Here is a 26,899-nt window from a genome sequence, read left to right on the forward strand (position 1 = left end):
ATGGATAGTGCTCTCGCTGTAGTGTTCTAATGAAAATGTGAGGTTCAGGGAATAACAGCTCAATTTTGAAATCTCTTTTATTTTACATCGACGTTTCGACGACTCTCGCCGTCTTCTTCAGGATGCATGTACCAAAATTTTGCACTGTTGTATCTCACACAATTTTGGTGAGTTGTGTGCCTGTTTTTAATTATTGGATTCTGTTAGTGTTGTTTTTGCAGCATCCTGAAGAGGACGGCGAGAGTCGTCGAAACGTCGATGTAAAATAAAAGAGATTTCAAAATTGAGCTGTTATTCCCTGAACCACACATTTTCATTTGAGAGTTGGGTTCTTTGAATTTTTGGTATTTTCATGGTACGTAATGGTCACAATGTGAAAACTGGAAGACGTGGATGATATCCAACATTTGATTCATCAAAAGAAAGAAAAACTAAATTCCGAAATTCATTTCATTCGATAAAACCGTTTGTGAGATAGAACTAAAAATAATTTTTTTTTTGGTTTTTCAGTAACTGGGAAAAAATGGTGAAGGAAAAAAGTGTTTCTTTTGACCTCAAGAATCTGTTGTTAAAATATGTGTGCGACTCAAAAACTCGCCCTGTATATTTGATCATACTAAGAAAAACTCTTCCAAAGGGTGGAAAGCGTTGATTTGCTTTCAGTGAAAAAGATGTCTGCTTCTGAAATGCTTCTTAAAAGCTGATTCTTGAAAATAATATTCATTCACGAAAATGCTACCGTTTTCTTTTCAACGTGACACTTATGTATCGAGATGAGACTGATCTTGAATAGATACGGAATGAAGACATTTCTTTAATTATGTATGTGGCAATATCAAATTATTTGACGATGACCTTGACGGTGGATGATACACTCCTGTGATTTTATTTATCGTTTGGCACTCCTTAGTGTAACAGAGTGCAGAAAAATGAACCGATTCTTCGAGATTCACGTTGAAAAAATCAGAAAGGTTGCAGCAGGAAACAAACCGTTTGATGTTAACAACAGAACATGACATTGAAAGGTAAGGAACTGAGACTTCAAGGTGAATTGGTAACATTTTCAATTCGCCCAACCCAGACAAGAAATGTTGTTCTGGTTCTCAAGAAAAAACTATTCTTGTATCAAGCCTTTGTGAATTCCATAGACATGGTTTGACGGTAATTTAATATGGAGTAGTTATTATACACTCCCTCGCTCTTTCAAAACAAGACAAAAGATTGGTGGGCATTTCGTCATATAATCCGTTTTGGGTCGGTGAATAACTGTTATGGTTGATTTGCTTGCGATATTGCTCTAATTTGATTGCTTTCCCATGCAATTGTTGCTTAAGAATAGGCAAATCACTTGTAGTTCATAGTACCTACAATAACATAGCAGCACCTATATTCTCTTCGCCATTACGAATGGCAGGAAAGGATTCAACAAAACTATTCACTATGAACTTTATGAATTCCGATTGTTGGTTTTAATTCAATCCTCTACTCCTGTTGTCCTGCCATATTTAGCAGTGATGCCCAATGCATTTGAGTTGCTTAGAGCATATGTTAAGAGAATGATTGCAATTTTATATCTACAGAAGCACTCATTAGACCTATAAGGATATTTTGAAAAAACAATAGAAGTGGAAACGGATTGAAGAAAGAATTTGTACTTCCAGTCATGTGAAAAGAACTTGCTAAAGAAAACATTGACACATTTATGCTCATTGATGATAACACGAAAGATTTCTTGTGATCATATAGTATGATGTGTATAGCCAGATGGCTACTCTGGTGACAGATATTGCATCGAAGTTTGAGGAATTTAACATACTATACGGACTGGCCACTTACTGACCAAAACTAATGAACTATATAGGGTGAGTCTTTGACTCGTACAAATATTTTAATACATAGTAGATTCTTGAGGTCCAAAGAAACACTTTTTTTCTTTGATTTTTTTTTCCCAATCAGCTCGGTTTAAACAGGCTGTTGAAAAACCATAAAAATGTTCTTTTCAGTTCTACCTCACAAACGGATTCATTGAATGAAATGAATTTAATATTATTATAGTTTTTCATTTATTTGAAGAATTTTTTTCGAACATAAGATATCACCCACGTTTTCAGTTTTCCCATTATGACCATTTCGTACCATAAAAATACCAAAAATTCAAAGAACACAACTCTTGAAACTAAGTTGGATGCCCTCTAATAAATATTTGAACGTTTTGTGAAATAAAAGTATTCTTTATATTTGTTCGTATAATGCGCCGTTTTCGAGAAATTTGATGCTCAATATTGAAAAGTATTTGTAAACTATGAAAAATTGGGTACTTTGGCTGAATACAACACTGTTTAAAAGATCTGTAATATCACAGATTTAGCTTGTTATTCTGAAGAAAATTTTGTGGCACAGCTCATTACGAAAACTTAAAATGGCAATATCTTTTTATCAGTGCCAAATCGGAAAAAATGGTTTAGGAAAATAGTGTTTCTTCTGACCTCAAGAATCTACTGTTAAAATATTTGTACGAGTCAAAGACTCACCTTGTATAATATGATAATTTAAATGCAGATTCAAGATTGCCGATATCGAAAATGTATTGGTATCGACCAATACATTTTCCATACATCATGAGTTCTGCCCTCTTTCTCAGATAAGGTAGTCTGAATTTCATACTTTGTTAGGAAAAGATATGGAAGCGATGATACTTCAATTATAGAAGAGTTATTCTACTTTTAATAAAAGATTATAGAGTATTCCATAATCTTTGTTTTCAATAATAGCATGAATTACGAACTGAATCAATTGGAAGTATAAATTATCGCATGAGAGGTTTGAAACTGAGCTGAATGGAAATTTAATGTGTTTCAGCAATTCATGATTTTCAGCGTTATTTGTACATATCACTGTTCTAGCAAAATATAAAGGAATTTACCATATTTTTGTTGATTGAATAAATAATTATATCGAAAAAAATAAGTTCAGTAACATCAAGATGCTCTTCAACTTCAATTTCTTTTCGTGGAAGCAGGTTAATTCTTTTTCTGAATTACGTATAATATATGAGTTTTCACGTATAATTAAGGAGTTCGTTATGCACTTTCTAAGAGAGATGGAGGGTGCGAGTTGTTTTTTTTTAAATCACAACCCTAACTTTTTGTGACAGAAATGGATGGACCTTTTGTTGCTTAGGATGATGGAGTTATTCATGGGGTTTTTTATCAATCATTTTTTTATTAGAGGGATGAAATGGTTAAACTTATTGAGTTACAATTTTTATGTAGGTATGTTAAGGTCATTGACATACCCTCTAGGACTGATTAATATTTTTTACATGTTAATTTATTCTCGTCATTTCAATTTTAATTTCAAATAATTAAACAATTAGAGCACTATAGAATAGGCATGTTTTCGTTAACAATTCAAAAACATCAATAACTCTCAAAGTGTATGCCACTGACCTTGAAATATATCCATGATCAAATTATCCTCAGCAACAATCCATTTCTGGTTGCCAATTTTAGGGTTGCCATTCAAAACAACAACTACCCTCTACATCTTGTAGAGGGTGCATGACAAACTTCTAAATTATACATGAAAAATTGCATAATTAGAAAGGAAAATTTAGCATATCGGTCATACTTCTACGAAATAATGAATACGGATATGAATTTTGCCCGTTACTTTTTACTCATTTTGTGACTTTTACAGTATTTCTATTCTTAAAAAACGGTGTCCGTAATCAATCAAACTTTAGAAAATAATACCTACGGCATATACTATACATAGTATACTGCATATACTATGATATAAGATATGCTCGAAAGTAATACAAAATACAATAGGTAGATATTTAATTCTGGATGATTTACTACAATTACGAACCCAAGTGCAAAGTTGTATATCGGTATGTTTATCTTGAAATCATATGAATGCTGAGAATTCGAGAAAAAATATTTGTTTTTAAATTTCTTTATTGTCATTTATCGAATATGCTAGAAAATAAGAATATATTCAACAATACAGACCATGACTTCACTTTCGAATTCCATTTGACTGCTAGTTCTATTTGCACAAGAACAATAGAATTAGAAGGCGTCAAATTGGATTTTGGAAACTTTCTTCCAGAATCACGGAAGTAAAGGCTCTCACATGATCAATTAATTAGGCAGTTATTAGGTAATGATAGTTTCGTAACGTTCGTTCAAAATGAGCAATAATATTCTCGTGACCAGATCGCTAGAATCCTGAATTAAATGTGAATTCCTCAGCATTATAGGTTTATGAACATACACTAGTCAACAATTATTGATAGGAATCACGTATAAATTTCTCTTTATTCGTGGCTTTTCAGATGCTGTTGAAGGGAACCCTTGTCTTTTTCCGATTCCAAATAATATACCAAGTTGATGCTGCCAGATCGTGCAAATTTTCACTGATTTAAGAAATATATACTGATTGACGTATAATATACAAGATATTACAATTATACAAGATAATTATTGAAAATTTCAATTTCGAAGATTCGTTCTGCTGGTTTATGTGATTATTTTTGGTGAAAAATGCGTGAAAAACCAGAGAAATGTGAAATTAATGGGGTGCAATTCCCTCTCAAGTAATCTGAAGCAATTGTTATACATGTGTACTTTCAAGAAAAACTGGGATATTTCAGTTTTTATCATTTTCTTTTTTTACTTTATCAAGCATGTGCCTTCTGGAAGGCGTGATAAAGGAAGAAGAAAGAGAATTTTTCTAAAAACACATCCTCAGCATAAATATTCACAAAAGAGTGAGAACCTACTTTGACTATTATTTTTCAAATTAATCCCAATAACTCACAAACCGTTTTTACCGAAGGTATGGCATGCAGTTGAAATTGCCATTGAATAAGCTATCCAACGATGCAGACATATACACGGTGAGTCTTTGATTCGTACAAATATTTTAACAGAAGATTGTTGAGGTCAAAAGAAACCCTTTTTATGTCACCATTTTTTACGAATCGGCTCGATCTAAAAGATACAGGCTGTTGAAAAACCATAAGAACCACCACTCTTAATCAGTTTTTTATCGTCAGAACATAGTTTTCGATTGAAATTGATTATTATTGATCCAATGACCCATTAGATATATCATGCTGCTAATAACTTGATTGCTCAGTTCCAACACAGCACCCGGAAAATAATTATTCATGGATCTCTTTACAATTTTAACAGAAAAATAATATAAAATTCATTTTTCAAATAGTCAAATTCAAATAAAATCTGAAATGCATACGAACAATTGAATGTAATTTAAGTAGCACAGAGAGATTCTTTAAATATCTTTCTTCATGTAATAAAAGTGTTCCAAAGTAGATACAATAATATGTTGAGCCATAACTTTCTTCGCGAACCTTCATCAACAGATGGCGAATTATACGAATAGCAGGAATTATCCTGCAATTGTTCTTTAATGATTTCACTTGATGGAGGAATGGGAGAGATTCTGTTAGCGGTACTATCTGTTTGTTCTGATGTTTTTCGTTATCGAATGAAAGTGAAATGATTATTTTCTCCTTGAATATCCATTGATTTTCAATCAACGTGTTGATTAATCGGAAAATGAAACATTGACCATTAAAGAAAGCGAACTTTTACGATCAACAACGAAAAAACTAAAGTCTTCCTCTGAATTTTAACTTGTCGAAATGTATGCGCATTTATTATCTAGACACTTTTTTGAGAATATCAACAGAAGTCAACAGGGGCGGCTTCTGGTCATTTGAACCGAGGAGGCTAAAATTTTGATAAGCAATGGTTTCGAATAATCTCAGTCAATCAATTATATTTTTTCAATATAGTCAAAAATATTATAATCTTTCTTAAATCAATTTTCCTTGAAAATATTGTCCAGCATGAACCGCCGTGAAGGTTTATTTTGGACGGAAAAACAGAAAAATCGAATATCACATACAGTGTGAGTCTCCGACTTCTACATATATTGTAAGATAAGATTTCTGCGGTTGAAACAAACACCAAACACCCTTTCCCTTTACCGTTTTTTTCAATACGGATCGGTTGGAAATCCATGAAAAAATTAAATTTCCAGTTACTTATGTATATCTCACAAATGATTTAAACAAATGGAATGATTTTCGAAATTGATGTGATGAAACTTCTCTTGAGGTAAGTTGAACGCTAACTAATGAATATTCGACTCTTTTGAAGAATGAATATATTCTTCATATTTTCTCGTTTTCAAGTAATCTGGTAATAAAAAAACAAAAAACAAATTCAAAAAAATTGGGTGACATAACATACAATAAATGTGTGGTCTAATAGCTTATTAGTTATTACTAATTAATCTGAAGTGACTTTTGTTATCATTATAGGGTTCTGAGTTTGACAACTTAGTATAAAAAAAAAAGAACATTGGAATTTTCAGATAAAATAATAACTTTATGAATATGAAAGGTTATGTTTGAATTTGGTGAACTCTTGCATGAAATGAAATAAACAACGATAATAAAATGTTGACATATTAGAGACATACTATATACCATACACATCAGCTAATTTGGATGGTTGGCAGCTGAATTCGTTATTATCATCAAAATAGAAATACAAATCAACAGTAGAACATTGAATATTTATCGCCAACGAAATTGCGGTAACTCAAGAATTGAATTATTATGAACACTACTTCGTTGACCAACTGGAATCCAAAAAGTGAGTTTAAGCTTGTTTTTCTAATCCCAGACGACTTGAGGGTCGTTATAGAAGGGTGTGTTCTAATAAAGTATATTGAAAGCTTGGAAAAACTTGAGTGCCAGTGGGATAGCTCATTAGGAAAATTTAAAATAGTAAATCTTTAGGACGTTTGGAAAAATGCTGTGAAAAAAATACTTCTTTCAACCTCAAGGATCAACTGTTAAATATCTCAAGAAGTCGAAGACTATAGCTCTTTATAGATATAATGTTAAAGATGGGTTAAAGATGGCGGTGAAGTCATATATCTTGATCTCAAGTGCTCAAAAGTGCAAGATCTTTCAGAACAAACAGCAGTAACAGCAGTTGTATGCCCCCAAAGTTTTCGTTTTTGATGTCACATTTAAATTTACAGATATTGAAAATTAAGAAATTTTTATGACAATTATGATAGAGTGAGCAGGAAGCTTTATGGTTTATAGCCATATGTTTTGGGCTGGGAGAAATTAGAATTGGAAAGGCTACCTCAAGAAAGGCGTTATATTGGAAACATTCGCTTTTCATTCAATTTGGGCTATTTGGAAAGATTCAAGTTCCTTGATGATTAAGGTCTATTCAAAACTGAAGGACAGACAGAAAAGGGAGTTCGAGGAAACTTGATGAATATATAAGCATAATATGCCAACAGGTATTCTTCCAAATTACATCTGAACAGCTGTGCCTAACCGTACTACATAATTATGTTGAATTCTCGTTTATAACGTGACCCACTTTCACTTACACACAATTCAAGTAAGTTTAAAGTGAGGTAGGTATCTATTGGTAAAAGACACTGATCATGCTCGAATTGGTCACAAAATCTGAACTGGGAGCAGGATAACGAAATATGAGTATTCTACAGAGAAAGTAGTTTGCTTTTTTTTGCAAGTTTCCACTCGGGTATGTCGTCCCGAAGCAACCACAATGTCAAGAAACTTGTGCATGATTTCGTTAGTGATTGGTTTATGCGTTACGTAATGAGATTAAATAACGAATGCATCGATAGCAGACACAAAACACGCACTCCTGTATTTGTGCATTCAGCGAAGCCTACGAGATGTGGTTGAAGAGTTTTGCGTGATAAAATCAAAAATTAATTCAACATAATTACCATCAACTAGTTGTTGAGCCAAAACAGAAAAATAATGATAATAATAAAAACATTTTATTCGACATCACACTTTTTACAGACGTATTGAAGCTTATGCTAGGCGAAGTTGGCTTGGATCTTAGAGTAGGTATTCGACACTCAACGTCTGTGTTCAACTAACCCACTTTCGATTAATTATAATTTATTATAAATGGGTAAAATGAGGAAGAAAAAGAAAGAAAAGCAGTTAGGTTTATTCTAAATAGAAGAATTATTAAGCTTCACTGTATACAGAGTGTGACGTAATGAATGGATAATATGGTATCTCAGAGTAGATGACGTTGTAACGGTTCAGAAAAATATGTTTTGTGTTTCGAAAAAATTCCTCTGTTTTCGAGATATTCGTTTGCCACACTTTCTGGTGACTACTTAGTCTCCAAATGGAGGAAATTTTTCAATCCGTTTTTTGGACAGTATTCCTGCAAAGATGCATTATCGAATGTAATTCATGATTGTTCTGGCGCATGCATAGTTTTTTTTCACCAGAAATCTAACTCGAACATCCTGTTTTGATTATGTTTTTCCTGAGTTTAACCGTTAGGTGTGGAAAAAATATATGGCTACCTGAGTGCCTGTTTTATTGAGACTCCGAAATGGCATAACTCACTGTATTTCCAACATTCAATACAAAATAAATTCCTATTACAATGTGTCAAGGCTTGTTTAATGTAAACCTTGTTTTTGAAATTTTCAGTAACGGAAATAAGACATGCAGGCAGAATAAAATAATCATTCATTAGATGGTGTAAATCATGTATTGAAGCTCACAGTGGCCACTTTGAACAACTTTTGTAAAACTCAATTCAATGGAACGTTATTTCAAAATTGCTATATTTTCGTTTTCTTCCATTATGGCTCACAGCTCACAGTTATGAAATCAATGTTTTATAGCCAATTTTAAGTAACGATCGAAGTAGGTTTTAGCACTTTTACAATTAAGAAAGAAAGCTGAAAATAAATTCAATAAATTCCTATCACATATGATTTAAGAGTTTTTTTCTTCACTGAAAAAGTGCTTAACTTAAAAAGTGCTTAACTTAAAAAGTGCTTAACTTAAAAAGTGCTTAACTTTACTTCATAACTTGAAAGTAACTTGAAAATAAAGATTTCATAACTGTGGAGTTCAATCATGATATAGAACGAGAGAAAATTCAAAAGTAAGTTATAAGTTTCATTTTATTCCATTGAATTTCACAAAAAGTGTTCAAAGCTGCCACCATGAGCTCTAATGTATGCTCTACAGTTTCTAATAAATGATTGCTTTATTCTGCTTGCATGTCTCATTTCAGTTACAAAAAATTTTAAAACCAACATAAAACTCATTATTCTGACTGGCATAACGTCCCCCAAACAACACACACACATCTTTAAAACATTTTATAGACCATAGCTCATAGACTTTTAGATGATCTATAAAACATCAGAAAGTATCGAACCTTTAACCTAGATTCGACGGAAAAATGTCCGCGAGATTTACGTTGAAAAGTATCACTTCTTTAGACGTCTATTCGACGTAATTCTAATTATCTCTATAACAAATACGATTTCTGATATTCTCGAGATTATCCTGATTTGGTATTTTGTTTGATATATAATAGACGTTTGAGGATGTACTTTATTATTATCATTCGATAACGTTTATATATAATTAGATTTTTGACATTTTTCTTCGATCAGCAATCTGATAATATATAGATGATCTGAAAAACATGGCCATCAGGACATCTAAATCATGTAGCACCAAAGATCTTCTTTAGACTTTGGAGCATTGTCTTTATCGTTGAAGAAATCGAATGTCTATTAGAGGAAAGATTATTTATTGAAAAAGATGGTGTTAGTATTCTCCTATTTTAGATGATCAAAGATTAACGTTTGTTAGATATTTCTAGAATGACCTTGTATTGTATATACAGTTTTTGTGTTCTAATTGTTGTCAACTTTGGAATTATATCAGGATAATTTAAAAAACGTGATATTAATGACCTCTTAACTAGACATATTTATTTCACAAGATATGTTTCGAAGAAGGGTCCATGTGAAAGAAAATGGACGTTCCGTAGATTCAAGATCCACATCTTCGAATCATATCCATAAAATCTGACCACTTGAAAATCTACAGATTAGTGATGGGCGAGTTCATATTTATACGGAATGGTTGACAGTTCGTATGGGAGTTGGAAGAGAAAAAACGGGTTCTGATGAATAAATATATTTATAAAAAAAAAACAAAAATAAATATAATTCAAAAACATAACACAAATTCATAAAATTGGAAAAAACATAATATAAATAGATGAGATTATTGTCTATTTGTTTTTATTCCTCTCATATTCGTACCGTTGATTGGCTAGTCGTAACCAGTCTTGAATGGCCCGTTTTATGACAGCATCATTTAAGTCTGCTGGCGTTTCACTTTCGAAGAGAACATATACAGCCTCTGGAAGCAACATAAATTACAAATGGCTAAATGTTTTTTGATTGAATATCAATTTCAAGTTGAGAAAATATGCAAAAAAATATTCTTTTGAAGAAAAGAAAGCGATGAACCAAAAGCTGAAGATACAAATTATAAATCAATAGGATTCAATTTCCGTACTCTTTAGATACCCTGAGTATTTTTTAGAAATAAAAAACGCTGCTCTAATGAACTCCTATGGATTAATTGATACAGAATTTTCAATTCGAACATCGAAATACGAAAAAACATTCGAATTCCTAAATGATCTAAAAAACATCTAAACATTTCCTCGAAGATTTCAAACTCCGTATATTCAATTATTCGTCAAATTTCAGATTGAATCCTGTTTTGTAAGTAACTACTTATAATAATAAGGGTTACATTATTCAGCAAGTGTTGAGTGAAGTGATTCAAAATTCACTTCTGAATCGATGTCTGAAGATGTCTATCAATAGACTTTTTCAGATAACCCTCTTCACCAAGTAAATTCTACATAGAAATAGAAAACGCTGCGGTAATGAACTCCTATGGATTAATTTATACAAAATTTTCAATTCGAACATCGAAATACGAAAAAACATCCGAATTCTCAAATGATCTAAAAAACATCTAAACATTTCCTCGAAGATTTCAAACTCCGTATATTCAATTATTCGTCAAATTTCAGATTGAATCCTGTTTTGTTAGTACTTATAATAAGGGTTACATTATTCAGCAAGAGTTTCCTGAGTGAAGTGATTCAAAATTCACTTCTGAATCGATGTCTAGAAGATGTCTATCAACAGACTTTTTCAGATAACCGTCTTCACCAAGTAAATTTTACATAGAAATAGAAAACGCTGCTGTATAGTGAACTCCTATGGATTAATTGATACAAAATTTTCAATTCGAACATCGAAATACGAAAAAATATTCGAATTCCTAAATGATCTGAAAAACATCTAAACATTTCCTCGAAGATTTCAAGCTCTGTATATTCGATTATTCGTCAAATTTCCGATTGATATTCCTCAGAGGACCGCATTTTAGATATAATATATACCATTAATAGTACCTATCTAACAAAATAGTATTGACTTGTCAATGGTTATCTAAAGAATATCATTTAATAGACTTTATTCTACGATTGATCTATGAAAGATATTTCTATTTTAAATCTACCTATATTTCAATTTATTGTAGCCAAAAATTCAGGTAAGTATTTGAAAACGATAACTGGATATCATTGTCAACAGAGAGCACAAATCCAAACTAATACCATATCGAAGTAAATAGTATTTTCCTATGTTCAAGCAATTTGATTAATGTGTGAAGGGATTACCTGCTGTAACTACCCTAAGTAGAAATTGCACTCACCTTGTTCAATTATTACAGCACAAATCACTAATCAAAAAACGAACACAATCACTAGCCGACTTGACCTTCTTATAAAGAAGGGTTGTATACTAACGGAAATGTTGAATGTTCAAGTTCAAATGGCTATGCACTATGAACTTTAACTCTATTGGCCCATGGCCGGTTCGCGACTTCTTGCGAATTGCGATAAGAGTTCGCCACCAAGCGATCCAACCCGATCGTAGTTCGTGTCTAGTCCTTCTCATCGCATATCTCTCGATCGGATACCTTCAACCATACACCTATTTTCTGCAAACTCGGAAAAATATCCTTTTTCCTCAAGACTCTCAAGAGTATCTTAGGTTAATCAATAATATCGTTCGAAATTCATATTTAACATATTGAATTTAGGAGTCAATCATTCTTCATCATTATTTCTGAAATAGGAACCAATATTCATACTCGATTTTCGATTTATATTAAAAAAATTGTCCAATCAGTTTTATCATATGAAAATTTTCACGAATTTAATATCCTGATACTAAGTCTCCCAGAAAAACATCCCCATCAGTAAAAATACGAATACTTACATGTGCTTCTTAACATTGATACTTAGATGATAAAACACAAAATGAATTTGAAAAATACACTAGGAAGATGTTGATTGATCCAAAATTTTTTGACTATCGTAGAAATATGGTTTATGAATAATTAATTTCGGTCACTTCAATAGATGACATTGACTTATTATTATTTGGAACACTTGGAATCGTGAAGTTTAAAGACGTTCTAGCAATGACAAATCTAGAAGAAATTTATTTGTTCACTGTTTTTCGACCATTTTACTTAGATGTTTTATATATGTAATCTAGGCGTCTAAACAAAGTCAGATATTGATGTGTCATATCGATATAGTATATGATATCTATTTCCCGTCTGAAAATTAATTTCATCATGATTATAAAATTAAGATATCCAATAAACGTTTTTTCAATATATGATCTTCTTTGAAGATATTAATCGACATATTTGGTACAATTTGAATTCTAATGTTCATAGACGATACAAAATGATATATCTGAAAGATATTCATCTGGTCACTGGTTTTCGACCATTTCAGCTAGATGTTCTCCATATGTAATCTAGATGTCTCAATAAAGTCAGATATTGATGTCTAATATTGGTATGGTATATCATATCTATTAGTTGTCTGCCCAGTGATTCTTTCGCGATTAATACAATTAGATATAAGATAAACGTTTTTCAGATGTATATTTGGAAACTAATCTATTTTCAGATATTTTACGGACATGAGAATTTTGCCAGGCATAAGACTAGACATCTAAAAGATATTTCAAAAACATCATTCATAGAAAACGTTTTATTTAGATAATCTAATTTTGATCATAATTCAGAGCAAGATCATTTTAGATCCCTTTTGACATAAATGAGATGTCATTTAGCGGGAATGGGTGGTTTGGGCCTCTTCCTGCAGGTGCCATATCAACCCTATCCATTCATTACTCCACAACGTATCGAATGTATAGATATGCGGTCAGATACTAAATATTTTTTTTATGCCATCTTATCTTTCAGAATCAGTGAAAAACTTTATTTTCTATTTGAAAACTGCAGGAGTATTTTGGCAAACCATCAAGAAGAATTGAAATGCAGAAGGCAGCTGAAATAAAGATGTCTCCTAACAGTGCAATAACAATAGAACCAATGGAATTTTTCAATGTCTTCTATTCTATTGCTATTTAATTAATTTGGTGCATGAAAATAGTAAATTATTTTGTGAAATTCCGATGTTTTTTTGATGATTCAGTATGGCTGACACTGAATCCAAAGTTTTGACCTTTGGGTACGTGAGTTTTGATATTTTTAAATACTTACCAAAATATGTCCCTTTCTTTTGGAAATCGAAACTTCGAAATTCAATTATTTTGATAAGGGTGGTGCTTGAAAAAATCGTTCTTGATCCTATTAGACAAAGAAATCAATGCTAAACAACTTTTATTGAAATCAAAGTCTGAGAAAAGTACCACCAAGAGCAGGATTCGAACCTACGACCCCCTGCTCTGGGTGGTACTTTTTTCAGAATTCAATTCCTGTCTGCATGCCGCTAAAACCTTCATTACATTATATTTCAGACACTAAAACTATCATTACAACTTTTATTGATATTTCTTTTATCATAAATAGGCTATTCATGAAGATATTTCCGACAAACTTGTGTTGAAACGTTTTTTTTTAATTCGAGGACCTGATTAACGAAAACGAATAGTCCAGAATATATGTATCTGGTCTCATTTGACGCAAAATTAAATTTTCAACATCTTTTATATGAACCTTTTTATATTTTACTCCACACTACTTTATGTACACCTCCGCCAAGGGGGAGACCTTAAGATATTCATATTGGGATATAGCTGAGGTTATACAAGCAATAAATGCTCTGGTTGCAATTTTTTCATAATTGTATGTTTATTCTACTGGGCTATATAGGGGCTTGCAAGTTTTAATAATACTCCATCGCCACCTAGCAGGCAACAAGATTCAATTGAGTTTCCCCTCTACACCTCCAGAACGAAGACAGTGACAATGTCTAATTTCTCTAAATTAGATCAGTTTTACGAGTGTTTAAAAGGAACCACTTATAACATTTTGTATATGGATGAAGAGATGATAATAATAATTAGTTTTGCCCATAAACTATAGGAGACATTTTGTGTGACATACTTCGTGTCGATTTAAATGTAGATAAAAACCGATATGATCCATATTGTCCAACATTCTAAATCACTAGTGTGTGAAATGAGCTTAAATTTACCTATTTGCATTTCATTTGGTTCTGATTGTGTATCGGTGTTAATTAATAAAAGTGAACCGTGAAAATAATTATATTGGCGAGATGATGTGCACCCAGAAGCTGGTTATTGCCGTTTGAAATTACTCAGTTGAGACGCATCAGTCACACAGATTCCTGTTATATGTACTTCAATCCGGTAATAGACGTGATTCATCTCCACTTTATTCTGTATCTTCTATCTTCTTAAATGTACGGGAGATACTCCACGTTTGAAAATTAGAGCTCATATACTACGAAAATGAATCATTAATATCTAGTTAGTCTAGATCGGCTATGGATAAAAAAAAATATTGCGATACCATGAAACGAACAATATCTAATAAGAAGTGTTAGTGTAAAGCTTTCTTTGGGCCACTATAATACTTATTTTAGCTGTTTTGGTACACACTCAGAACTGTTCAGAATGGGTTAGGAACATCAATGGTGTAAGTGTAAAGTTACGCTAGAGCTCACTCTGAATAAATAAATGTGCGACTGTTTGGAAAAATCGCCAAAACAGGCATAATATGTTTCAAAGGAATTACATACGAAGCGATTTTTTACCAGAGTTCACGTTTTTAAGTTGGTATGAATGGAAATAATCTCAAGTCTTTATTTTACCATCCATTCATGTACTTTATGTTTTTCATTGAATTTCCGCTTAACCCTTTAGATTTAAAAAAATAATATTTGGCATTGAAAATATTGACATAATACAGAAAAGCAAATTTGTCTTACATACAAATGTTGCTAGTTACCGAGATACAGGGTGAGAAAGTGAAGTTTAAGGTAGTCATATTAAAAACAGACGAATTTTATCATTTGAGAGATGCCTATTTGAAAAATAACAATAAGATATATCTTGGCCTTGGACTTGGACTTGGTAGTTGGTAGTTTTGGGCGTCTTCAAGTCTAACTCTGATCCTGCTTCTGAGTACTATTTTTTCGAACGAATGGAAAATAATATGGATTATATTTCGAAGAAATGAATTTCCATGGTGAGAAATTTCATCACTTGGATAGATGGAAGGTATGTAAAAGTTTTTACATGTTTAAGCTTTTCTATTTATCCATTCTCGATATAAAATTGACATAGTATTCTGCAGAATTTAAACAGAGGAAATAATGAGCATTAACCATCGCTATACTATCGGGTAAGAAATCACAACCCACACTGTTTATTGATAAATAAAAGCTTTCGTTCAGTGTCTTGATCTTTTTCCTCAGTGACTAAAAATGTGTCTGTATTCTGTATACATTTGAATTGATCATTTGTATTCATTTATGGATATTTTTTGTGTCAGTATTCTGACTCATCTTTCGATTCTACATTTTATAGTTTGCAAATGAATGATTTGTGTTAGTTTCATATTGTATCCTGAATAACCTAGATATTATTGAACCGCCGACTACACTATAGTAATATCATTGTAGTGCTACATACGTAACCTAATGATTTCATTGTTAGACATTAAACAATATAAAATTACCTATATCAGATAAGTAATCGATTCGCTGCAACCATAGTACCTACAATGCAGATACTAGTACTAAAATAAATTAGCCCTAGTTGTATTGCAACTGTATAAGTTGATTTCATTATTCAACTTTATGATCATCGGAGAGGAAAATGATGGAATTGCAGGTTATAAGGTAAGTGTTCTCTTTACCGACTGAAAATTCACAATGTGTGCTAAAATTCAATCGTTCGTTATACCCCGTTTTAATTGCTCTGCTTGTTTCTATTGAATTTAAAATCTAGGTTATATTGGTAGGCAGTGGTTTGTGTATCGAGGATACCGCTACCGCATAATTAATATTGCATATACCAATCCTTTCTTTCGACAATAGGTACCTACTGAATATTCTAAAAAAAGAGTAAACAACAAAATGAAATATCTTTTCTTTCCATAGAAGGTTCTCTTCTTTTCAAATGTTTGAGTCTCCCTAGCGCTATTATGGATATTGAACGATTTTGTGAGTACCTATACAAGGTGTTTCATAAACATTGCGAACAATTTTAGGATATTGTTCTCTGAGTATATTATTTTGGCAGTTTCTGGTACCTACTTCTAGACCAGATAGGGAAAAACGTTGAAAGGAGTCTTGGACTCGATTTTCGTGAAAAGTCCATTAGTGGTAACTGTTTCACAATATCTTCATTTGCCTTGAAGATATAACCAAATTTTTATATTTTGTCGATTTAAAAAATGTGCCGTAACTGTTTATTTTCGAAAATATGTAAAAACGATTTTTTTCAGGTACTTTCTTATTGGGAATAATAGACTATATTATTTTTTTTTTATCCCTTGTACCTACTAAAGGTGGAAAAAAATTATTTCGTTATTTTAAATCCATCTTTTTATTGATCTTATATTATACAAAAAAAACTTCAATACATTATAATAGTTAAGTTGAATGAGATTAATTTTTGCTCTAGATTAGAAAATTGCCAAAGACGCAGACAACTTCCATATCAGAACAATATGGAATTACAAAAATACATCACTTTTCAAATTGGATAGTTTATGAGGGAATCAGTGGATGGTAACTCATGGTCCTATTAGCTGGCCAGCAAGAACAACAGACCTCAATCCTTTGGATTTTTTCGTGGGGAAATATTAAAAATAAAATTCTCAAGACTCCAGTCATAGCTATGGCTTGATATAGAGTAGAGAGCCAGGAACACCATCAGAAACGTTTCCCGCCTTATGATGTTGACAGTGAATTCTGTTAGAAACAGCTATCCAATTTGTTTATACAATAATGGTACTCAATTTGAGAACTTTTTGTGAGTTATATTAAAATTGATTATAGAATTTCACAATTTCTGCTCGATATTTATTCAAATTGACCGTTCATTGCCGTGGGGCACACAAAGCTTTTTATTATCAGTGTAAAGAGGCATTTCTTAGAAAGTTATAATCTAATCACTCTAATCTAACTTAGGGAAGAACATTTTTTCCAAAAACATGCACAAAACACAATACTCGACCAAAACAGCACGCGAATCAATGGAGGGAAAAGCTTGTGTGCCCCACGACAGCGAACGCTTAGCTGATTTTGACCAATCGTTAGAGTTCCCTATTATAGAGATGGAGATTTATCGAGAGTGAACAATTTTGTGTTCAATGATTACATAGAATTCTATCAAAAAATTTCTCTAAAATGGTGATATTGAGTAAGGAAGTAATATATCGACATATACAGGGCGAGTCTTTGACTCGTACAAATATTTTAACAGTAGATTCTTGAGGTAAAAAAATCACTTTTTTCCTATATCATTTTTCCCGATTCGGCTCTGATGAAGATATATAGCTATTTTTTGAATTCTTATAATCAGCAGTGTGAAAAACAAAAGTACCTTCACAATAACTTGCTAAATCTGTGACACTAATACACATCTGCAGATCTAAACAGAGTTGTATTCAGCCGAAGTACCCAATTTTTCAAATTTCACAGATACTTTTTAATTTTTGAACATCAAATTACTCGAAAACGGCGCATTATACGAGAAAATATGAATGCTTGTATTTTACAAAACGACCAAATATTCATTAGCTAGCGTTCAAATTAGTTCATTAGTTGGTTTCTTTGAATTTTTGGTATTTTTATGGTACGTACCTAATGGTCATAATGAAAAAACTAGAAGACAGTGATACCTTGAGAAAAATTTCATCAAATAATTGAAAAACTATATTTTGAAATTCATTTTTTTCGATAGAATCGTTTGTGAGATAGAACTAAAAATAACATTTCTTAACACCCTGTAACTTTTGAACCGAGCCAATTCGGAAAAAATGATAAAAGAAAAAACTGTTTCTTTTGACCTCCAGAATATACATTTAAAATATTTGTACCAGTCTAGATTTATTCTGTATATATTGTCCAAAAGCTACTTTTTTGTATAACAGGAGATCATGAAAGATACCATCCGAATTTAAAATAAAGAAGGTTTTTTTCCACCCTTAGTACCTACAAGTACAAAAAAAAGTTGAATATAGTGACGTATTTTCAGTGAAAGTGTACCTTAGGAAGTGTTTATCGTTTCAGGATATTTTCGAAAATAAAAAAGTTTTGGTAAATTTTATAAATCGACAAAATATCAGAATTTGGTTATATTTCTAAAAATTAAAACATCTTGAAGCGGTCTCTATTAATGGACTTTTCACGAAAATCCAGCCTAGGAAGCCTTTCAACGTTTTTATATACCTATCTAGTCTAGAAGTACCCAGAAAAAGCCAAAATCTAGGTATTTGGGATACCCTGTACAATTAGACACAGGCCTAAATGAATATTATTTCTCAAAATCGAGATAGATTTCCGCATTTATAAAATTATAAGAATTAATCGATAGTTAACACATAACAGTTCTGTTATATGTGTTTCTTTCTCCAGGATATCTGATTGTTAGCCGTCGATTTTGGGGACTTGGTACAATTCGTTCACCATTTGATATTGAGAATAAACAGAAAATATTTTCAATTCACTTTTATTCGAATTGTTTTGTCCTTTCATGATAATAGCTATAAAATTCCTGTTCGACACAATGCGGTACCAGTTGTATTGTGTTGGAGATATCAACGTCAGAGCAAGCGAGTAACCTTTCTCGACTTGAATGCTACGTTAACTGTTTCAACTTGCAACATCAATTCGAGGAAACAATTCATAAGAATGTCCGATATTTAGTGGGAAAGTCAGCGGATATTGATTGTTGGAGATGAATCAATTCGTATCATAATTGTAGCGTTCGACAAGGTTAGCTCTTACGAAATTGGAATGGATCCTTATTGAAATTTGTCGTTGATTTCGAGATATTTGCCAATTATTCGGTGAAAAAATCGGATGCGTGTTGACTCATCGGAATTAATATAGCTGAGGTGTCAAATTTGCTTATAAATCCTCAATAAATCTTAGTTTTGTAACCTTCAGCAAAAGAACTGTTTAGATCAGCTGGGATTTGTAAACATATGATTTATTTTCAAACCTTTCGGCAACTTCTGTCGCGTAGAGCATTAATTCTACTTCACATAATTGAAAAATTTTGAATTTTCGAAATTTAAAATGCAGAAATGCTCTAATCGATAGACCTCAAATAATAAGATTGAAACAACATATTACATCTTTGCATGAGTCTTATACTTACTTTTGAATAATTATTTCTCAAAAAATATGCTTGAGTTAGGTTTTGGGTAGTTTACATATTCAACTATTCGTATTTTTTTCTTTATCTACACAAAACCTTGAATTAATAATATTAACCATCAAAAACTCATCACGTCACAAAATTTTCAATTTTATACTTGATTGAATCTGAGGTCACCAAAAATTGAGGATATATTAATCGATTTTTCTCATAAAAATCTTTTGTCATACAAAACTTCGGTATTATTCAGGATCATCTCAGGAAAACAATGGAAAGATGGATCAAGTGATCATTATCGATCCAACCTGATCCTGTTTTTTTATGTGCAATGACTAGAGAATAGATCATTGTTTACATATCTCCTATCAAAGATCTCTAATTAGAATTCATCTTTAGCTGGAAGTGATATTTTCATTCGATAGACATTTGCAATAGAAATCCTTTCACCAATGAAGAAGAAGAAGGAGGCATCCTTTTTCATGCTGTCATCCAATTCAATTATGCAACATCAGATTGTGTTTGTATATAGAAAGAGAACAGATCACATTGTTCAATTCCAACTTGAGACTCTAGAGAGGGAGGTGAAGATGGAATGGAATCGAGCCAAATGATCTTTGAAAACCTTCCATTGGCAGATTTGTCATTCTTGAACTTTAGTGAATTGAACAGAATTGTAGTGAGGTCATATTTTAGGTTACAAGATATTTTCATTGTCTAAGCTGAACCATATGAAAGGAGATATTAAGAAATATACCAAAGAGAGGTTCAAAAGGATTATATTACTTGGGATATGTACCAAATTCAATTTAGACAAGAAAGTATATCATGAACCTTTGTCGAATATCCGGTGACGCTTAGAGAATTTTTGTTTTTATGAACCTTAAATGAATGAATAATTGAACAACTTCATTTTTCTACAGGTGAGATAACCCAATCACAAAACAATCAACAATAGACAATTAAAATTAATAGCGTAAAAATAAATGATCACTATTTTATATATGTACAACCAAGGAATCTCTGTTTGAGTGGTCAAATTATCAGAGGATATATCACAAGTTCCTCACAAGTTGTTCATTAGGCTACACAAATGCTAAATGGGCCTTCGAATTAAGCAATTATTCCTACGCGGGGAAGGGACCAAACAAAACAAAGACCTCGGAACATAAAAACTAAGCCACTCTAGTAGGCAACTGAACCATGAAATGCCTGAGTATCTCATGGGTCAGTCAGAGAGACAGCACTGAATCTACCCAAGATTAGAACATTGTCAGTAATATCCTTCGGGGGGATATGACACCTTCCTTTCTATATGTGGACCGAAGTAAAGAAATTGAGGATAAATACTGAATACCAAGAATTAAAAATCGTAAAACAGAAATTAAAAATGGATGGTTTTGAAGAAGAAAAAGTTCAAAAAATATTGAGCAAAAAAAATTCAAAACAAGAAAATAGAAGATACATCAACAAAAAGTATCAAGATTTTGTTAGTCAGTAACAGAGGAAAAACTGAGTTAATGAGTTGACATGCAATAGATGCAATGCATATTAGGAAAAAACTACTAACTAGGATATTTGAGCAAAGAATAAAAGAACATTTAAGAATTTCGAGACTGGGCAATAAACAGAGTGACTCCCATTTTGGAAATCATTTATATGAAACACAACATGATTTTCAAATATATGATTAGAGACTTGAAATTCCAAAACGTAAAAAATACGACAAAAATTTTATCTTCAATAACCGAACAGATTTTGGTGAAGATTTTTTGATCCGATGTTTGTGAAAAATAAAAATAAAATAAATATTAAAATTCTATGTTTGGAATCTATCTGTCTTCCCATTCTGTTGTGGAGTTGATTTTTGCTGACAGTAATTTCATTTTTAATGTAATTTTATTCCAATTGATTGATAATTTTGACTATTCTCTATTGAAAGAGTTTAGGTGAGAATGATTTTATCAGCAAAAAGAAAATTTTGAAATTTTTGATAATACATATGTGGTCTTATATATTTTTTGTATTGTTATTTCTGTGAACTTGGCCTGAGGATTTTCTAGAATTGTAAGAGCGAAACCCGCATGGAAAAACTATAGAACGAAAACAATGTTCTTGTTTCATTAATAATTTCATTATTTGAGTAATTTATTGAATAAGGAGAGTTCCTATATAAATAGTTTCCATTCATCATAGATAACACTCCAATTTTCATTTTATTGAGATTACATTTTATATACATATCTATATATTCTATTGAATGATTACATTCTAAAACAAATATTTCATATTTTCCTGATCATAATCAGTATTTTTCCGAAGGTTACATTATTTTCTTTTTATTTTGTAGTTTTGCAATTTTTTTGTAGTAATGAATGGTTTCATTCTTTTTGGTTTATTTATCTTAAATTTGGTTATTCAAATATGTTCATTTATTTTAGTTATTCATTTCATGTTGACTTACATATCATATTATAATGAAGGTATGTATAGAATGATATTGGCTTCATTTCACCTTATTGAAAAAAACGTCTTCATCATTCATTTATAGATCTTTTAAAGAAGGTAAGAAGGAGAACCAAATTTGACTGGCGCATGGGACCCTCAATAGTTAGATTGATGTGCTTCAGTATAGAATAATTAATAATCTTTTTCATCAGAGTGCTGAAGAATCAGTATTTTTTTAACTAATTAGAGCGTAACAGATTATTATTATTGGCAATGCTTGACATTCTGAACGGTAATTTAAGAAGATAATTTCCCAACATCATCGCTAATTCGCTAAAGATGCTTCTGCGAAGACACATTTTTTACCCAACAGTTTTATCACAAAGTTTCTCGTCAGGATAAAAATGATTCAAGCTATTACATAATTCCAACAGGCAGGTGTCATCTTAAACAGCGAGATGTTGCCCAATACCAATCGAAGGTCTACTTGTTCACTATTAAAGGCTCAGCTAACCGAATGAATCGTCTTATAAGAATTTAGAGAAATGGTGATCATGAATAGGTATTCATTTTGTTCCCATGAAATCACTGCAAATTTTCTAGAAATGAAACATTCTTGTTCATCGTTGAATCATTCTTATGTCGTAAGTTTTCTAGGTCAAAGTCGACACTTTAAATTTCCCCTTAGCATTTAATTCGATAGTTAGCATTTTTTTGCCACATCAAAAATCCATAATTCCATATCATAGTAGTCCTCTGGTGCGACACTGGTATCTTGGTTAGGACCAAGATACCTATATCCTAGGGGATATCTCATTTTCAAATTTTTCCTCATATTTTGAAGTTGATAATGATAATGGTAATGTTCATGTCTGTGAAATACATTGGATAGTTATTCTAATGTGTAATCACTTATTTAATTTAGACTGCGTGGCACGAGAAAACTATATAAACATGCAAAAGATGACTACGTCTCTTGATCGTTTTCCTTCGGGTTTAATCATAGCATTATTGAAGATATTAGTACCTACAATAACTCATAAATTGATAATTGTAATGATATTTTGCACAACTTTTGATGAGTATTTTAAATCTATCTATATTGTGGGTTGCTCTACAAAAATGTGAAATGAAATGTCTTTGTGACATACTGTTATCAACGAGCATTTTGGAATGTGTCATTAATAAAATGTACCGAACTGAATTGGCACATACGCCCTACCAAAATAACCAAGTGAAAAATTCAGTAAGTTTTACATAAAGATTCATAATATTCATATTTTTTGTAATATCCCAATTTTTTAACTCAAAATGAAAACAAAAATCGAGTAGTTATGCCAAAATCAATAAGTAAACAACACTGGACAACAACTACAATCAGATCAAGACATGATTGTGTCCTTTGAATGGTGAAACTCTGATAATACAAATTTCATCACAAGTTTCATCACTCTGAACCGCTCAAGCTAGATAGATTGTTGCGTTTGAAAGTGTTATTTGAAGTATATGTGACTCCTTGGTACCTATTTCACTTTCAAATATAGTCGATTAGTTCAAAAACCTGGGAGGTCCTGTCGATTTATAGGTATTCAGTTTCATAATAATAAAGTAACCTCCCATTATTTCGCTTTAACCAACGCGTTCTGAGGATAAAAAACAACCCATTTCCAAAAGTGCTGATTCCAGACTTTTGAAATTCATAGTATGTATCTTCTATTTTGCTGAAGTTATATTTGATATAACACTGCTTGTCGCGTTTGTCTGATCCGTTAGACTGGGACTGGATTAGAATTTCGAAATTTGTCTTACGGTGTATGACTGTTTTTCCACTCACATTATCTGATGTGGTTCAAGAGGAGGATTCTCAATGGCTTATTTTTGCAGGCGACATCACTGAATTGTCGAACAGAAGCAGTAATTGTTATATTTGGTCAATATTTTGGTCAATTTTTCAATGTCATAAACATAGTAATAATTGTTATATATGGTCAATATTTTGTCAATTTTTCAGAGTCACATATACGACACTAACGCAGTAAACATTTGAGTATCCTGATCCAGCGAACTGAATCAGGGTAGATGGCATCAGGTATCTACATCTTGCTCGAATCTTCAATCAAATTTTTTTGAACTCTTATTTGGAGAGTGAAAATCCACATATTTCTTGTGAAGAATGCTGCTGAAGAATTTTGTCTTTGTGCTAGTCTAGTCCCCAAAATACTTTTGAAAATAATTAAAAGGAGAAGTTCATGTAGCGTTATAACTAAGAAGCAGGTAAGATCTAAGAAAAAACCAATCTGGCATTCACATAATTTCCCTGTGCCCTTCAGATTGGTAAATTTCTTTCGTCCTAGTTCTTAGTTTCTCAGTAACGCTGCATACTCCCACTATCACTGTCTTCGTAGTCCCTTCTTATGGATTCCCAGGTTTTACTGCAGATAACATGAAAGTTTCATAACCTGAGGGAGTTTCGAAAGTGCCACCTAAAAGCCACAAAATAATACCTATTGACTGGAAAACATGCAATAAAGTAATATATTTAAGAAAGGCTCAAGTTAGGTCATAATTATCTCAGAGATTGCTATGATTACTGCGGTGGAAATCAGTAAGCCTGAACGTTAAGCCTGGGTCGTTGGTTTATAGGGGCATCAATCACAAAAAAGCATTACATGTTTTAAGATTCCTGAATATAAATAGAAATTTTCTCGGACTATGAGATTCTATACTTATTTCAAAATTTCTAACCCCAAAATGAATCGATTGTAGCAAGATCTGGGAAGATTTCCGTAAAAATTATATAAAAAAACAAAATTGCTTTCCCCTTTTCTCTAGTAAACACTGGAATATTTATCACATTCAACTTATAACACTAGAATTGTTCGATAAAAAAACATTCGTTGAATGATTATTGAAGTTCCACTTATGTTAATAGCCACTTAAATAAATATTAAATCATTAACACGCGTTGATCAACTTCCTAAGAAAGTGTGTTAGTAGATTCGAGTCAACTCAAACTATTCACTAGAGGAGTTATAATAAATTTCTTCTAAAATGGTACGGAAGTTCCATGAACAATGTCGATTCTTGGCGTAGACAATGAGAAGGTTCTTATTCAAATTCTTCAAAGCAATTTCTAATTGAAATCTGACACACATTATAATCGGGCAATTATGCAATTAGGTAACAAATAACAAATTCTCACCTTCTTCTTTTATATCATCCAACTCAGTCGGAAAATGGAAATCTACACTAAAAGAATAATTCACCACTTCACTTTTTTGGCCGCATTTTCCGGCGCTCAAAAAAATCAACGGATCATTTCGTCTTCGCTCTTGAAGAAACGTCAAATTGGAGCGGATACCATATGCTTTCGCTATTATAATCGTGGTTTCTTCGCACTGACTGTTTCCAAAGAAGTTGAGTAAAGTTCTTGTATTCTTGAACGCATGCGTGCGCTCTCAGGTGAATGTCTTAAGTACTGCTCCCGGATATGGCACTCCGCGAAGGTGGAAAGTATCATTGAAGAGATTAGACAACCGAAAATACATTTATGACTCACTGAAATTTCGGCTCTTTCAATGCAACAGCATTGGAGTAAGCACTTATTTTTTGCAGGGTCATTCTTTCTTTAAACTTCCCCAAACTTGAACTGAGATCTAATCAAGATATTTCTATGAAGTTTATTTTCAGTGTGTTCTTCGAATGCCTAGACAGTGTGCAAATGAAAAATTGTTTGACTTCAATAATACTTTGGCGATGTTGGATTCTCACCAAGTGATGCAAAGCCTTCAAGCCGGTGGTATTGAGTATTCTTTTGAAAGTTCTTTCTGTACAGAGTGTGAATGTAAGAGCTATAACTCCGAAATTTCTTCACCGATGTTGGATTTTTCGCCAGCGATAGTCATCCTCAGTCTTCACTCAACTTAATGAAATAGGTAAGAACAACAAGGTCTCTTATTGAGTCTGGGTTCCAGATCACTCTGGAAAAGGAAACCAGGAAGGCAACACACTCGCCAGAAAAGGAGAACAAACTCCACTTACAGGCCCAAAGCCTTTCTGTGGTATCTGCAGGAAAATGCACCTATAGGGAAGAGAAACACTCTACAGGAATCTTCCAGGAATGAATCATCTCCATCTCCATCCACTCTGTAATCTATGATTATCTCTCCGGAATTTTAAAACTGCAAGATCCAAGAAGTATTTGGATCTGAGTAACTTACGCCACCTCACCTGTTTCCTCACAGGACATTGTCGCCTTAGAAAGCATATGATGAGAATAGTCTCATCAAAAACAGACAAGTGTAGATTCTGTGAGGAAGGGAAGAAAACTCCTGTTCACTTGGTTACAGAATGCCTCACCTGCGCAAGGAATGTCTTGGACAAGAGAATTATAGGAGGAATGCTTTATTACAACTGGAATTTCTTGGAACTCTGGAGCTTGGGGGCGAACTGTACAGGCACAGTTGTGAGATGGCTCTAATGACACACAATAGACCTTAAGGTCGCTGTGAACTGTAACACCCTTACCAAATTATGAACTATAGTTTTCACGCAACTGGTGCAGGGTAAGTTCTTCTTGTTGTTTAGTCATTAGTTACCTAGGAACGTTTCTGATACATTGCGTTGCTTTGAAAGTACCGCTATTTTATGAAATTTCGTTTTCCTCGTGAAATTCATCCTCTTTCGAGAACCAATAGAAGAGATTAAGTGTAAACTGCATCACAATACTCAGTAATGAAAATGATCAAAAGCAGTGGTGAAATTTTTTACAGTTTTGGTGAGCATTACACTTCAGAAG

The 26,899-nt window shown here is 32.3% G+C and overlaps 1 protein-coding gene across 2 annotated transcripts in view; it reads right to left on the bottom strand.

Annotated features, from left to right (window-relative positions):
* The window catches only part of LOC123312605 (chitin synthase chs-2), a 71,513-nt gene extending 45,999 nt beyond the window's left edge, over nucleotides 1-25,514 (bottom strand). For both annotated transcript variants that reach the window (XM_044897124.1, XM_044897123.1), the window contains exon 1: nucleotides 25,304-25,514. The gene's annotated coding sequence lies outside the window, so the exon portion shown is untranslated. The remainder of the gene's footprint in view (nucleotides 1-25,303) is intronic.
* Between the last annotated feature and the right edge of the window lie 1,385 nt (nucleotides 25,515-26,899).

This window comes from Coccinella septempunctata, chromosome 4, assembly GCF_907165205.1.
Source record: "Coccinella septempunctata chromosome 4, icCocSept1.1, whole genome shotgun sequence".
Classification (NCBI taxonomy): domain Eukaryota; kingdom Metazoa; phylum Arthropoda; class Insecta; order Coleoptera; family Coccinellidae; genus Coccinella; species Coccinella septempunctata.